General features: G+C 38.8%; 1 protein-coding gene across 17 annotated transcripts in view; it reads right to left on the bottom strand.

Annotated features, from left to right (window-relative positions):
- ARPP21 (cAMP regulated phosphoprotein 21) overlaps positions 1-13,487 on the bottom strand; it is a 115,421-nt gene that overhangs the window by 88,895 nt on the left and 13,039 nt on the right. The gene's annotated exons all lie outside the window — the stretch shown is intronic.

The following is a 13,487-nucleotide window of genomic DNA, read 5'->3' as shown; positions in this document are numbered from 1 at the left end:
CTACCAAATACATCTGTTTGGAACCCAGGAGTCTACCACATTCATTCACCTGTATTTGAAGTCCAGTGAGTACCTCCCATTGTATGCTCCCTCTTACAGTCTTCTGAATCCTTATTAAGAAGGAGAGACATTTTAAATATATCTCTATCTTTCTCTAATAAAAAAAAATGCTGACACCTTGACCATGTCTTGTAAATCAGTTCAGTAACTGGAAAACCGGAGATGTTTAGTTTAAACAACTTAATGACTGATTAGCATAGGGGAAGTGCTCCAAGCAGTTACACACTATTGATTAGTCAATTGATTTTTTTTTTAGGTCCTCTTAATTACTTGGCATTATTAAGGCAAAGGAGTCCACTTTGCTGTTAATTTCCCACCATTTTCACTGAATACACTGAACTCAATGAATGGCTTGGGTTTGGGTTCATCTGCAGAGGTGCTAAGCTGTTTGTCTCTGGTTTAGTAATTTATGAGTCCCCTCACAGTGTTTCTGTCATGTCTGATGTATTACTTCCAAAGCCCAGAGGGTGTTCTGTCCCTACTGGGTTCATTATGCCTTGAGTAACTGGGAAGCCACTTTGCATTGTCTATTGTTTAAGGTGGAGGACCAGTAATTAAGAGAATGTCACCACTTGCTGATGGCTCCAAAAGAAAACAGTACTTTTAAAACAAAGGGGTAGCTTAAATATATAATTCAAATCTTGATGGAAAGCACTCTTTCCTTAAATACATGTAAATAATTTATAATATTGGTGAGCAGACAATAGCAGAAAACTAGAATAATACCAGTTAAACTTTCTAGAATTTTGTATAACTTTGGGAAAATGATTTCATTATCTTATTCACTCCTTACAGTAAAAGTTTCATGTAGGAGAAGCATTTCTACTTATCTATTTTTTGCATCTTTTAAAGACAAGACAGATATCAATCCCTTAAGGCCTGGTTTTTTTTAATTTTTATTTTTTGATTCTGAGTTATGGATTTGTCCATTAAGTCACAGGTGTCACAGAGTCATTAACTTCCTTACAGAGACTTGACTCAGCCCTTCTCTGATTCTACAGGGCATGGTGGACCCTCAGACCAAAGATAGGGGTCAAAAACCTCCATCCCGGTCACCGGAGGAAAGGCGGTGGAAGCCATGGATTTCTTGCCTTCATGCAAGAAAGAATTCAGGCCTGAGACAGAGTGGAGTGATAAGGCTCTCTTGGGGATAGGGCATCCATCAGGACAGAAGGGACAGAGACAGAATGGAAGTGACAGAGAGAGTGCCAGTCGCTCGGACCAGGGAGAGCCAAGTTACATGGTTGAGTGGAGAGAATACACCTGGGCAGGCCAGGTGGGCGGCTCAGCAGAGAGGCAGAGAGCTGAGTGCCCAGTCTGTTTGGACTCCCTAGGTTTTTAAGGGAGTCTGTTTACCCACCTTCCCCTCTCCTCCAGGACAAAGGATGGGGAGTCCTAGTGGAAGGGTTTGTTGGATGAAAGTTAGCAAATTCCTCCCCAGATTTGCTGGGGCCTGGACAGAGAAGGGAGGGCTTCCCTTAGGGCATCTGAGAAGGTTTTATTGCTCCATGTTCTCAGGTCAGGTAACCCATTTGGTCCTGAGGAGAGAGAATTCTCCTGGGAGCTTTCCTTGGGGGAAGGGCTGGGCCCACCTGGAAGGTTATCAGGGTCTGGGCAGGACTTGGAAGTCCAAGATGCTGGGCTTCTGGAGCTACCGCAGTAGGTGCTGGTCTTCAGGCCTTTCTCACACACATAGGCTCAATTTCTGACTTCCTACCTAACAACATCCCCCTACAGATGAGTGTAAACATTTTCCACTAAACTAACAATGTAATAAAATATGAGCTAAACAATCTGGAGGTGAAAACACGACAGCTGAAAATTACACCATTAAATAAATAAATCCACTTTCTAATGAGTGGGTTGTTTGGAGACAGGAAACCGACTTCGGCGTAGTGTAGTCACAGCATATTCAATAGTGATCATACTGCAAAGTCTTGCGAGAGTACCCTTGTAAACGGCAGCAATTCAGCACACATACATATGCGATTATATCACTTTTTCTCTATCAAGAATAGTTAGGATGTTGACTTCAATACAGATGTTGATTGCATCAATGTCTATTAAGTTTCTTCTAACACCCCTAGGCTCTGCAGTCTACTAAGCTCTAGCAAATGAAATGGTGTGCTTACTGTGAAGTTTGCTGACTGTTTTTATGTGTGTCTCTATTAGTCAAGAACTGTTCATTTAGAAATAGAATGGCCTGAGAATGTGGACTTTTTTAGATTAATTCTTGTTAAGATGAAAAGCACTGTAATACTAACCAAAATCAGAGTGTAAGTTTCATGTGGGTAGGGATCTTGTTTATAAAATACTTGATCCTTGGTGCCTAGACCCATGCCAGGCACTTGCAAGGCACTCTATGATTGAGTACATTTATCAATCGAATGAAAACAGCCTAGCTGTTCACAAGTCATAATTCAGGGACAGATCAAAAAGTCACTAAATAAGATATGAGGTCATAAATTCTCTATATAAAACAGAATGAGAGAGCTTTGTTAATAAGAGCGAACATTCAAATATAGAACGTAATTAACATCTTTAAAAATGAGATTTATATTTTGGTTCACATTGATCAAAATTAATCATGTAATTAAAAGCTTTCTAAAATCTGAAGATGTCTTGGGAACATCAGGAACTAGAAATCTTAGTTCTCTTAGTTTGGGAATTTTTCAGTTTAAAGTGTTACTGTAGCTATGAGAAGGCTTTTTAAACGTTATTTTTTAAATCCCTTTCTATTTCAAAATAGTGCTCTTTGTTTTTCATAGTAGGAAATATTTAGGAATAACATATCTCTCACAAAACCAAAAACTGATCAAAAGGTCTGTTCTAATCAATATGGCAAATACTGAACAAGAATATCCTTTATTGGGGTACAAGTTGCACAAGGCACTTTCCCAATAAGTGCTTTTCAAATATCTTTAGATTTTCTCCAATATTATAATTCACCACAGTTCAAATTATTGATTCTCTCTGTTTTTCCAGAAACATATTGAATGACCATAAAGTAATCATTTGAAATTTACTTTAAAAGAATTAAGTGAAGCTACTAAGTTTTTTCCTGTTTGATTTCATAGACAACTATTTATGACTCTAGAGTGAAAGTTTATGTGAACCAAGGTATCCAAATGCAGCAGCAGGAGTGACTGAACTACAAGTTCCTGGTAATGCACCCTTACATTACAGCTTTTAAAAATCCCTTTTACAACGAACTTAACAGTACAGCAATGTTATTTCTAAGTCATAAGAGGAATGGAACTAAAATCATGTATCATGGACTTTTATTTAAAATGGTACTGGGTTAGATTTAATGCACTCATATGGGAATAGAACTCCAAAAAGATTCTCGACATTCCAAAGGGTCAAGGTGAGCAGACTACCCCGTCTCGTGGCCATGCGTCACAGATGACTGTTTCATGGTGGATTCTCTAGATGAACATCAAAAAGCACAGAAAATAAACTTAATGCCTATCCTGGATGGAAAACAGTTTCCTGTTCTCCAGGGGAAAATGTTTTTCTACAACTCAGGGCACACATCTACTGTGAAACTCAGCATTCACCTGTCACAAACAGCACTGGCGTTTGCAGTTTCTTGTCATCTCCGATCAAACCTTTGAACAGTTAGAACTAACGCCTCATTGTTCCTGAATTAGACATAACTCACACATTCGGAAGCAGTGGGGCTGGTGAAGACAATAAAATTCAGTCTTCAGACGATCAGTTGTGATTTTAGTTAAATTTTTGCTCCCCTTGAAGCTTGAAATAGATGAACACTCATTACTATTATTTTTTAACTTTTTGTATTCTGACATATTTTCAAAAGTTTACTCTCAATGCCAGATTCTTGCCACCAAATGCATGACTTTTCTTCCAAGTAGTTAAGCTTAATTCCCCGCCCCCAAGACGTGGATGAAGAATTTAAATCAATTAAATATGGAGGGGCACCAAAGGAACTCTTTGAATTTATCCTATGTAACTGAGAGACATTTGCCAAAAGCATTTTCAAGCACAACTGTTCTTTTTTTCTCAATGTTTATTTACTTACTTTCATCTACTTGAAATGGTGTGTGGGGGGGAATAAAGATAGAGGGAGATAGTCCACAGCCAGATCTTCCAACCCAATGCCCACCACAGCTAAGTCCAGGTCAGGCTGAAGCACAAGCCCAGAACTCCGTCTGAGTCTCCCACATGGGGGTCAGTGGGCCAAGCATCTGAGCCATCTGCTGCTGCCTCCCAGAATGCATCAGCAAGAAGCTGAACTGGAAGCGCACTAGAACTGGCCCTCAGCACTGCAGGCTGCCCAAGCAGCAGCCTGACCAGCTGAGCCACAGCCTGCGCTCATCAGAGGCAACTGTAGAGATCAAACATATTAAAGAATTCTAAGTAGCACTGTTCCCTTAATATTTTAAATTTTCAATATTTAAATTTATAATATCAGTGTTATCTATTGAAAACAAAAAGAAAGTCCTAAGTATTTTTAAAACAATTTCCATTAGCAATCTGTTATGCTATCTAATTTTATTATTTTGAAAAAACTCCTTTACCATATAAATCTGATCTATGCAGCATTAAGTAGCCATCTTATTTTAACATCTGTCAAATTCATACACCCAATTTTGCATACCTTTGCAGGATTCATTTTATTCTTCTGTCTCTATAGTTTACTTTCTTAATGAGTGCAGACAAGCGAATACACAAAATGACCTTGACTCTCCTTTAACAGAAGACTACTCAATGAACAGCAGTATTAAAGAGAACCTTTACAGACACCAAGGGTTTGTAAGACATCTCTTGAAGCGGCACTACCACTCTGGCAAGCAATTTGGCTCTGTGGACCAAGGGCCTGAAAAGTGTCAGTCTGTCTTAACAAAGTGGTCCCATACCCATCAATGAACTCCAAGGAAATAGTCATAAGTGAATACACAGTGTCACTGTTCACAACAACAAAACAATAAAGTCTATAGTAAACTGGGTAAGTAATTTATGGTGTGTAATATATAGTAAGCAGTTTATAAATTGATATCCAGTAATATTGATGAACACAGCAAAGCAATTATATTTATGTGGAAGCTATAAAATAATAAGAATAATGTTAGTAGTAGATGTTTCTGAATGCTGACATAGTGAGCAATTTTACTTCTAATCTTTTGTAATTTTATGATTATCATAATAAACAAATACCATAACAACAAAATGATGAAAGCTGTTAGTTTACAAAGATAGGAAATAAATTCAACAACTTAATATGGCTTGTATCCAATCTTTGGATTAGGACAATTAAAATATTCTTGTAATTTGAATATTTAGAAAACATTTTTGATAGCATGTATGATTCTGTAATCAGCTAAAATGTGCATTTAAATGTTTTATCTTGTCAAAGCAAGTCTTAATCTTTCTATTGCACTGCTGTTTTTTAAAATGCAAGCTTACTTTTGGTCTCCACTTCTACTCTTGGATTATCACATTAAGACTCCCTAATATAACTCTCCTTCTGACAAAACTGCTCTCTCTATTGCTATGTTGGTCTTGATCTAAATGCATAGAAGTAGGCAGTTACTAATGATAATATGACAATGACCAAGTGATGATGTCCAAACTGAAGACCCCTTTTCTCTTAAATAATAATGCTATGGAAAAAGATAACAGGGATAGGAGAAATTATGAAATTTAAAACCAGGAAAGAAATCACATGTAACTAAAAACTGGAATGTTGGTGCTGGCGTTGTGGCTTAGTGGTAAAGCTGCCATTTTGGAGGTCAGCATCCATATGGGCACTGGTTCCTGTCCTGGCTGCTCCACTTACAATCCAGCGTCCCTGCTAATGGCCTGGAACAGCAGCTGAAGGTCCAAGTGCTTGGGCCCCTGACACCCATTGGGAGACCCAGATGAAGGTCCTGGTTCCTGACCCCTAGCTTTGACCTGGCTCTGCCCTGTTGTGGTTACTTAGAGTGAACCTGCAGATAGAAGATAACTCTCTCTCTCTCTCTCTCTCTCTCTGTAATTCTGACCTTCAAATAAATAAATATTTTTTTAAAAAGTAGAATATTATATTCTCATTTTTTTGAGCTTGATTATTTATGGACTGTATGAGCACGGTATTGACAACATTACCAAACAGGTATTCAGATCAGGTAGATCCACTCAGATTTACAAAATACCATGCCCATAAATTGAGAATTTCCAGAAATAATATCTACAGTTAAGGAAACTACTTTATAGAACTGCAAGTCTTTTAAATCGCCTGTGGATTATCTTACATGAAATGCCTGTGAAAGGGTGTGCACATATATTCTCAAATATATGTCTAGGTTCTAGAAATCATAAAAATGAATTTACATTTTATCTCATGAGTGTCAAGCAATCTATAAAAATGATTGCTATCCAAGGGGATCCTCAATTTTAGGATTAGTCTATGATTAAGATTCAAGATTACCTAGGATAATTTTAGGCTTTTCGTATTTTCAAAAAGCCTAACAGTATCTTCTAAGTAAAACTACAAACAAATAACCTGGTCTCGATCCACACATGCAGCACTTGGTTCCATGTGCTTGATCTTTCACATCTGTCCTGATGCTATTTTGAAAGGAAGTACAACTCTCTGTATGCTGAACTCACTTCTTTTCACTTGCCACCCTTAACTGATGGTGAATGACCTTGTTCAGCTCCAGAGTATTAATTTCTACCAAGTTTTCCACATGTCAGTCTATTCTCATCCATAGTAATAAGCTGACTAAAGAAAAAAAAAAAAAAAAGGCTTGACTAACAGTGCACTTCTTTAAGTTCTCCACCCTTCCATCCCAATATCCTATGAACATGAAAAGAAACTAGCATTAATTTATTCAGTAACCCAGTGTTCCACTCCCCACCCTAAAAACACCAATGTATTTTTAGCATATAAACCTCTAACTTCATAGAAAAGGAACACGAACCAATATACTATATTAAACACAGCAATAGTTTCAATAATTAAAATGGCTTTACAAATACAGATGTAACACTGACAAGGGAGCCTAAGAAATGTTGTGTCTCTCCAGCTTTGTACACTCCTTGACTTACTGCAATTTTTCTAACCTTCCCAATGGACAGGTGTTGTTTGTTGTATAAAATGGAAAGTAATCATTCTTACCTTGAAGCACATGGCAGAACTAAACAGATAGAAAATAGTACAAGTAAACTGTCAAGCCCAGTGCTAGGCACCAGTAGAGCACTCAACAAACACTAGAAACTATTATTACATTGTTCATATTTTTCTGAGTAGGTAAAACTTCACTGCATATTGAGCTAACATTTTCATTAGTGTTAGCTTTGATTCACACAGATCCAATCTGAGTTGTAATATTCCAATAATAGTTCAACTTGTCTTCTTCAAAATGGGGCGGTCAATGTTTTCTTTGGAGACTGACCATTGACTGACTGCTGTTGCTTGGGACAAAAGGCCTTCTGTTTATACAGCATTATGCTGTAGATAAAAGTATTCTATTGAAGTTCACATGCAAATACAGTATTCTAGTACCTGAGAAAGTCCGGAGTTGTCAGTGTGGTTTAGTTGACATAAAATTATCATTTTTTTGTTTGCACATATGTTGTGTGTGTTTTTTTTTTCCAGTTTCCTGTTTTGAATGACAGAGGGTTAGAAGTATAGAGTGGGAAGTTGGGGGATGTGCTCCCTTAGGAATATTCTAGAATCTAGAAGAGTTGAAGTTTGGAAGGAGACTGGTTGAGGCATAAAATCTTTTAGGTTGAGGGGTAAAATACTTTAGAAGTGTTCACTTATCTTAAAGAATTCCAATTTAGTGTTTGAAGATTTGTGCCATGCTTTCTAATAATATCATCATCATAACATTCAATGTACACAAAGAGACACCCATTTTTCTCTAAAACCACCTAAGTTTCAGTTGCTAAAAATGGTGAAACTACAGGTGGATTTAAAAGCAACAAGAGCCAATCTCTGATTTTTTTTTTTTTTGAGGGAAGCCAAATTCTGTTGCCTGCAGTAAGTGATCAAGGGACCAAAGCCATAAATGTGTTGCCTTCAAAACCATTACACATTTAGAACTATACTATCTGTAGTTTGTACATGTATGGTGAACATTTCTCTAACTGTCCCATACTGTCTAATACATAGTATATATTTACACATACACAATCTTGATCAAAACTATCTTGGCTTCTCAGAAGATGGATATGTATCACAGTACTGAAGACTTGAGAAATACTTTTTACCTGACATAGATTAAGAGCACAGAACTGGAATTTCGCCTCACTGCTATATCTGCCAAGACGATTTTCAGTGCTTGTGGTTCTGTAGTTTTATCATATACTTTAGCAGTAACATTGTTTAATTTGGTTCTGTTTAACTTGAAAAACAATTAAATGCAAATTAGGATTTTTATAAGTAAACCAGTGGGTACTAGTAAAACAGTGGTGCTTGGTTTGAGAACATTAATTATATGAGCTTTAGTCCATCTTCCCCTAACCTTAGAAGAAAAGTCATGGCTATAAGGGAAAAGCAAAAGATTTTGACTTTGGTCTCTTACAAATTGACTAAGTCCCCATTTATTTCCTGGAAAAATAGCTTAGCTTTTCCTACCTATGCTGTGGTGGGCAAGATGAATAAAGAGACATGTCAACAATGAAATAAACACAAATGTAGTTGAATCATTACTACATGGGAAGGCTCCTTCTAATAAGGACATGTTGCTGTAGAAAGTGCATGTCTTGTATTTCCAAAATTAAAGTGTCATTTATGGATTGCACTCAAAATATAATTTCAAGTGGGGTAAGGAACACAACAAATGTATTTTTTTTTTTTGTCTTCACAAGATGTTTGTGAGAGTTCCCTTTCTCATCTAGAGAATCTCATATTCTCAGAGTTGGCTGACAATATTAATATGGAGAAAATATAACATTCGTAAGAAACAATATGGAATTTGACCAAGGTTAACAACTAGGTCTTACTTTGAACCTTCATTTGATTAAGGAACTATGTATCTGTTCTCTACATAAAACTTTATGGTTTTCCTGACAATGGCATGATTCTTAATAGGTTTCTTGTCTCAGGTTTCTAGTTAGATTTTTGACACCATTCCTATAAAAAGGGCAGAGTAAATTTACCACGTTTAGAAATGACAGGATGCCAATCAAACACTCATGGGCTTCTAAGAGGCACTTAGATAAACTGATGTTTGGTCTTCAGATTATTATTAAGTAAGCATCTTATCAGGATGCTGCTCAGTATATTCGCAGAGCACTTGTGTTCCTAGTCAAAGGAAAACAAATACAACCAATGTGAGATACAAAGCAAGGGTTTTTGCTGCTGTTGTTATTTTCTTATAGATGCACATAATCCCTTGCATGGAGTGAAATGCCTTGGTGAGAAAGCAATGTGTCTCATTTTCAGCCTTAGTCCCCTCAGAAAGGTAAGCAAAGCAGGTGTGCCCTGAGCTTGGCACGCTGCAGGATCTGTCTGGATCTGCCCACAAAGACTGCCTCTCATTGGAGCAATTACTCATCACTTCAGGAGATTCTCAATAAAATCAATTGGCCTCATTTTCTTGACCTATAGAGCAGCTTTGTTTAGTGCTACAATGAGTTTCATGATTCTTATCATTTACCAAATAGCCTGCTCAGTTAATCATCCTTTCTGGAATGAAAAAAGTACTCTAGTCATTATATATCCCTTGCTGTGGTTTGAGTATGAATTGGTCCTCAAACTCATGTAAGAGTTTAGTCCCCCAAGTCTTACGTTAACAGAACTACTCCCAAAGCCTTACGTTAACAGCACCACTTCAATGAAAAGCTAATCCAATAGCGTCTCAGGGCAGTGATTATATTGGATCAGGACATTGAGCGGGATTCCCAGTGATCGGATTCTGTTGGCTTTACTGGGAGAGACACAGACACATACAGACTTGCATACTCCCTATCTCTTGTTACATGATGCACTGTGCCTGAAAGAAGTCTGTCACCAGATGCCAAAGTCAAGGGACCTGCCCAGTCTTGGACTATGAACCTCTAGAACTGAGAGCCAAAAACAAACAAACAAACAAAAATGTCATTTATTTAATAAAGTTAGCTTGCCTCAGGAATTTCATGATAGTAGTGAAAAGCTGACTAACACACCATCATCTCTCTAGGCAAAAACATAGCACCACACGTCTCAGGATCCGATGGGTTGTGTTCTTGGGCCCCTGACACTCAAACCAGTGAGTTTGGGCCACCATTCATCTTACAGTCTTTGAGACCTGTGAACCACTCTCTTTCTGCAGATCCGCTATCTCCTTTCTTTGCTCTGCACTCTTAGAGTAGGGGATCTGAGGCGAAGACAGTGGGTGGATGCGAAAGACAAAAGAAAAAATGCTCAGAGGATGACAACCTTTTAACATGAAAATTATCTAGGATGAGTTCAACGTTTGCAGTGATATATGCAAAGACATTCAGATACACACGGGATTCTCAGTGCCTGCAGCTAATCCTGCTTTTAGAAAGTATCAGTGTTAAGTGGATAGTTTCTAGTCTTCACATGGTGTACCTTAAGCGTGCATCCTTCCTCTAGAATGAAGAAAATGAGAAAGAGGCAAACAAAATAGCCAATAGAAGAATAATGAACCATTTCGTGCTGGACACATAGAAAAATGAGTAAAAGAGAAAGTAGACATCTGAGAGAGATAAAAGAAGGGCAAATCTCCTCATATTAAAAATGCATATATTTTTAGGGCTTAAAAAAATTTTTTTAAATTTTTTAACAGGCAGAGTGGACAGTGAGAGAGAGACAGAGAGAAAGGTCTTCCTTTGCTGTTGGTTCACCCTCCAATGGCCGCCACGGTAGGCGCGCTGCGGCCGGCGCACCGCGCTGATCTGATGGCAGGAGCCAGGTGCTTCCTCCTGGTCTCCCATGGGGTGCAGGGCCCAAGGACTTGGGCCATCCTCCACTGCACTCCCGGGCCACAGCAGAGAGCTGGCCTGGAAGAGGGGCAACCGGGACAGGATTGGTGCCCTGACCGGGACTAGAACCTGGTGTGCCAGCGCCGCAAGGCGGAGGATTAGCCTAGTGAGCTGCGGCGCCGGCCAGGGTTTAAAATATTTTAATAAAATCACTATTCATATGTTTAATCCTAAGTATCTAAATTGCAACATTACCAAAAGTGCCTCCATTACAGCTTGTGGTTTCAAAGTAACATAGACGCTAATAACTGCACCCTTTATTTGAAGGGACTCATGGGGCATCACCATGTAATCTGACAGGAGGAAAAGCCAATCAGCACTAGGCAGGGATTTCCAGCAATATCCAGTGGGTGGGAACTAACTAAAGGGGAAACAACACAATCTTCAACTCACTGGCTCCATCTGTCCTTTCAGGAGAAAGGCAAGAAGTCCCATCTCCAACTATTAAGGCTCAATTTGTGGACCAGAAGGTATTCTACTGGACAGATTCATTCACTGTTCTAAGCCTGCTCTGAGAGGTGGCAAAGCTGCAGGACAGTCAACTTTGTCTTACTAATTCTCTAAGTGCATCAATTTGCTCAAGTGATGACATCATCCTTGACTATCTCCCACAGGAACACAATTATTATCTCCTACTGTCTAGATTGAAACATTAACTCCAGCCTGATGTCTTGATGATACAAACACTCAGCCAAGTCCTTCTAACCTTGGCCATTCCCTCGTGAATATCTGTACTGGTCAAAACCAGATCGATTTTTCTAAAATATGTGATACACATCCATCCCTCTGTTCTAAAGCTGTGAGGGCTGCTCACTTGAAGATGCCCTCACTGTTAGGTAGCTTCTTTGATGATGATAAGATCATCCACTTCAAACCTTTTCCAGGCAATGCAACATCACTGTGAATTCCCCTGTAGTTGAGGGCAAGTGGTCAGGATTAGAATCCTGACCTCACATTGTTGCAGGGTGATGTGGGGCAAGTAACTGACATTCCCTCAGTAAACCTCTGCAGCAAGGTTGGACAGATGATTTAAAAAAAAAATGTATTTTCTTCTCTTGGTGGCTGTGAGGACCAATGACGATCATCTCAGTAAAATGCCCAGCTCTTGATGCTCAACAAATGCAGAGATTAGTATCAGACACTTGTTTATACCAACATCTCAGGTGCAATGTATCCCTCTCCTCATTGTATTTGTTTACGTCTTGCTCAGATTAACCCTAAATGCTTCTCTGAGCCAACAAATCAGCATGCCAATATTCCCCTAGATTCTGTTTCATGTTTTCTGCATGAAATTTTTTGTAGAGTGAGCCTTCAACCATGCTGCACTTCCTTAGGTAGCTATCATGAGCCTCTATGAGTCTAAAAGGAGTTGCATTAAATTTTTCAGGTTTTAAGATTACTGAGGTTCTGAATTTATTCATCCGGTCTCTACAAGTGGAGTGTAAAACCCATGGGGACAGAAATGCTAACTTGCATTTTTTGTGTAACCACAGAGAACAAAGTCTGAAGCTGGGTATCTGAGTATAGATTTGTTGATGAGTTGTAGCTGTTGGAAACCTATTTCTAATGTCGGCAAAGTCTGCATGTATACACCTCAGTACTTCCAGACCCTGACATCTCTGCTTGCATTAGGTAATTCACCAGCCCCTCACAAACCCAGAGTGGGTTAACACGAAGCCTCTGGCGACTTGACTTCCACTGTCTGGCTGCACTGTTCCCCCTTTACACTGATGCTCTTGTGGATATGACGTGAAGTCAGGAGATGAGCAATCAGGATGCTGTGGCAGTAATTCTGTAATAACACAATGAACAGGTCCGTCGTCTACACTAACATTATTGACAGATGTGGCCTATGAACAGGGGAAACAAGACTGCAATGGAGTAAAAGAGAGACTTCAATTTAGTGGATGTATCATTTCACAAAAGAAATCACATTGTGTAGCAGTAATAGCACTGAAAACTTGGCAAAAACTATCAAGTTGTTGGAAGGTTGTTATTTACTGATCTCACTGAGATAAACTTTAAAAATATCTTTTTTCATTTTTACGTAGATAAGGTGAACAAATTTCACCCACACTCCTGTTCTCCTCCTTCCTTATTCTTTAATTTTTTAATGATATAATTTCAGTTTATTTTATAATCATAAGCTTAACCCTCCATTAAGTAAAGATATCTTATCCATCAGTCACTATTCCTTATCAGACAACAAATGACTTAAAAGAGTTGGAATTCCCAGACTCTCTGAATACTCTTTTTGAAGTCTTTGCTCAATACTTTATGAAACCTTTTGTCTTAAGAGAGTTAGAGGGGCTGGCGCTGTGGGTTAACGCCCTCGCCTGAAGTGCCCGCATCCCAGATGGGTGCCAGTTCGAGACTTGGATGCTCCACTTCCGATCCAGCTCTCTGCTGTGGCCTGGGAAAGCAGTAGAAGATGGCCCAAGTCCTTGGGCCCCTGCACCTGTGTGGGAGACCCAGAGGAAACT

Source organism: Lepus europaeus, chromosome 2, assembly GCF_033115175.1.
Source record: "Lepus europaeus isolate LE1 chromosome 2, mLepTim1.pri, whole genome shotgun sequence".
Taxonomy (NCBI): Eukaryota; Metazoa; Chordata; class Mammalia; order Lagomorpha; family Leporidae; genus Lepus; species Lepus europaeus.
Note: the sequence above shows the minus strand (reverse complement) of the source record. Positions and strands in the feature narration are given on the sequence as shown.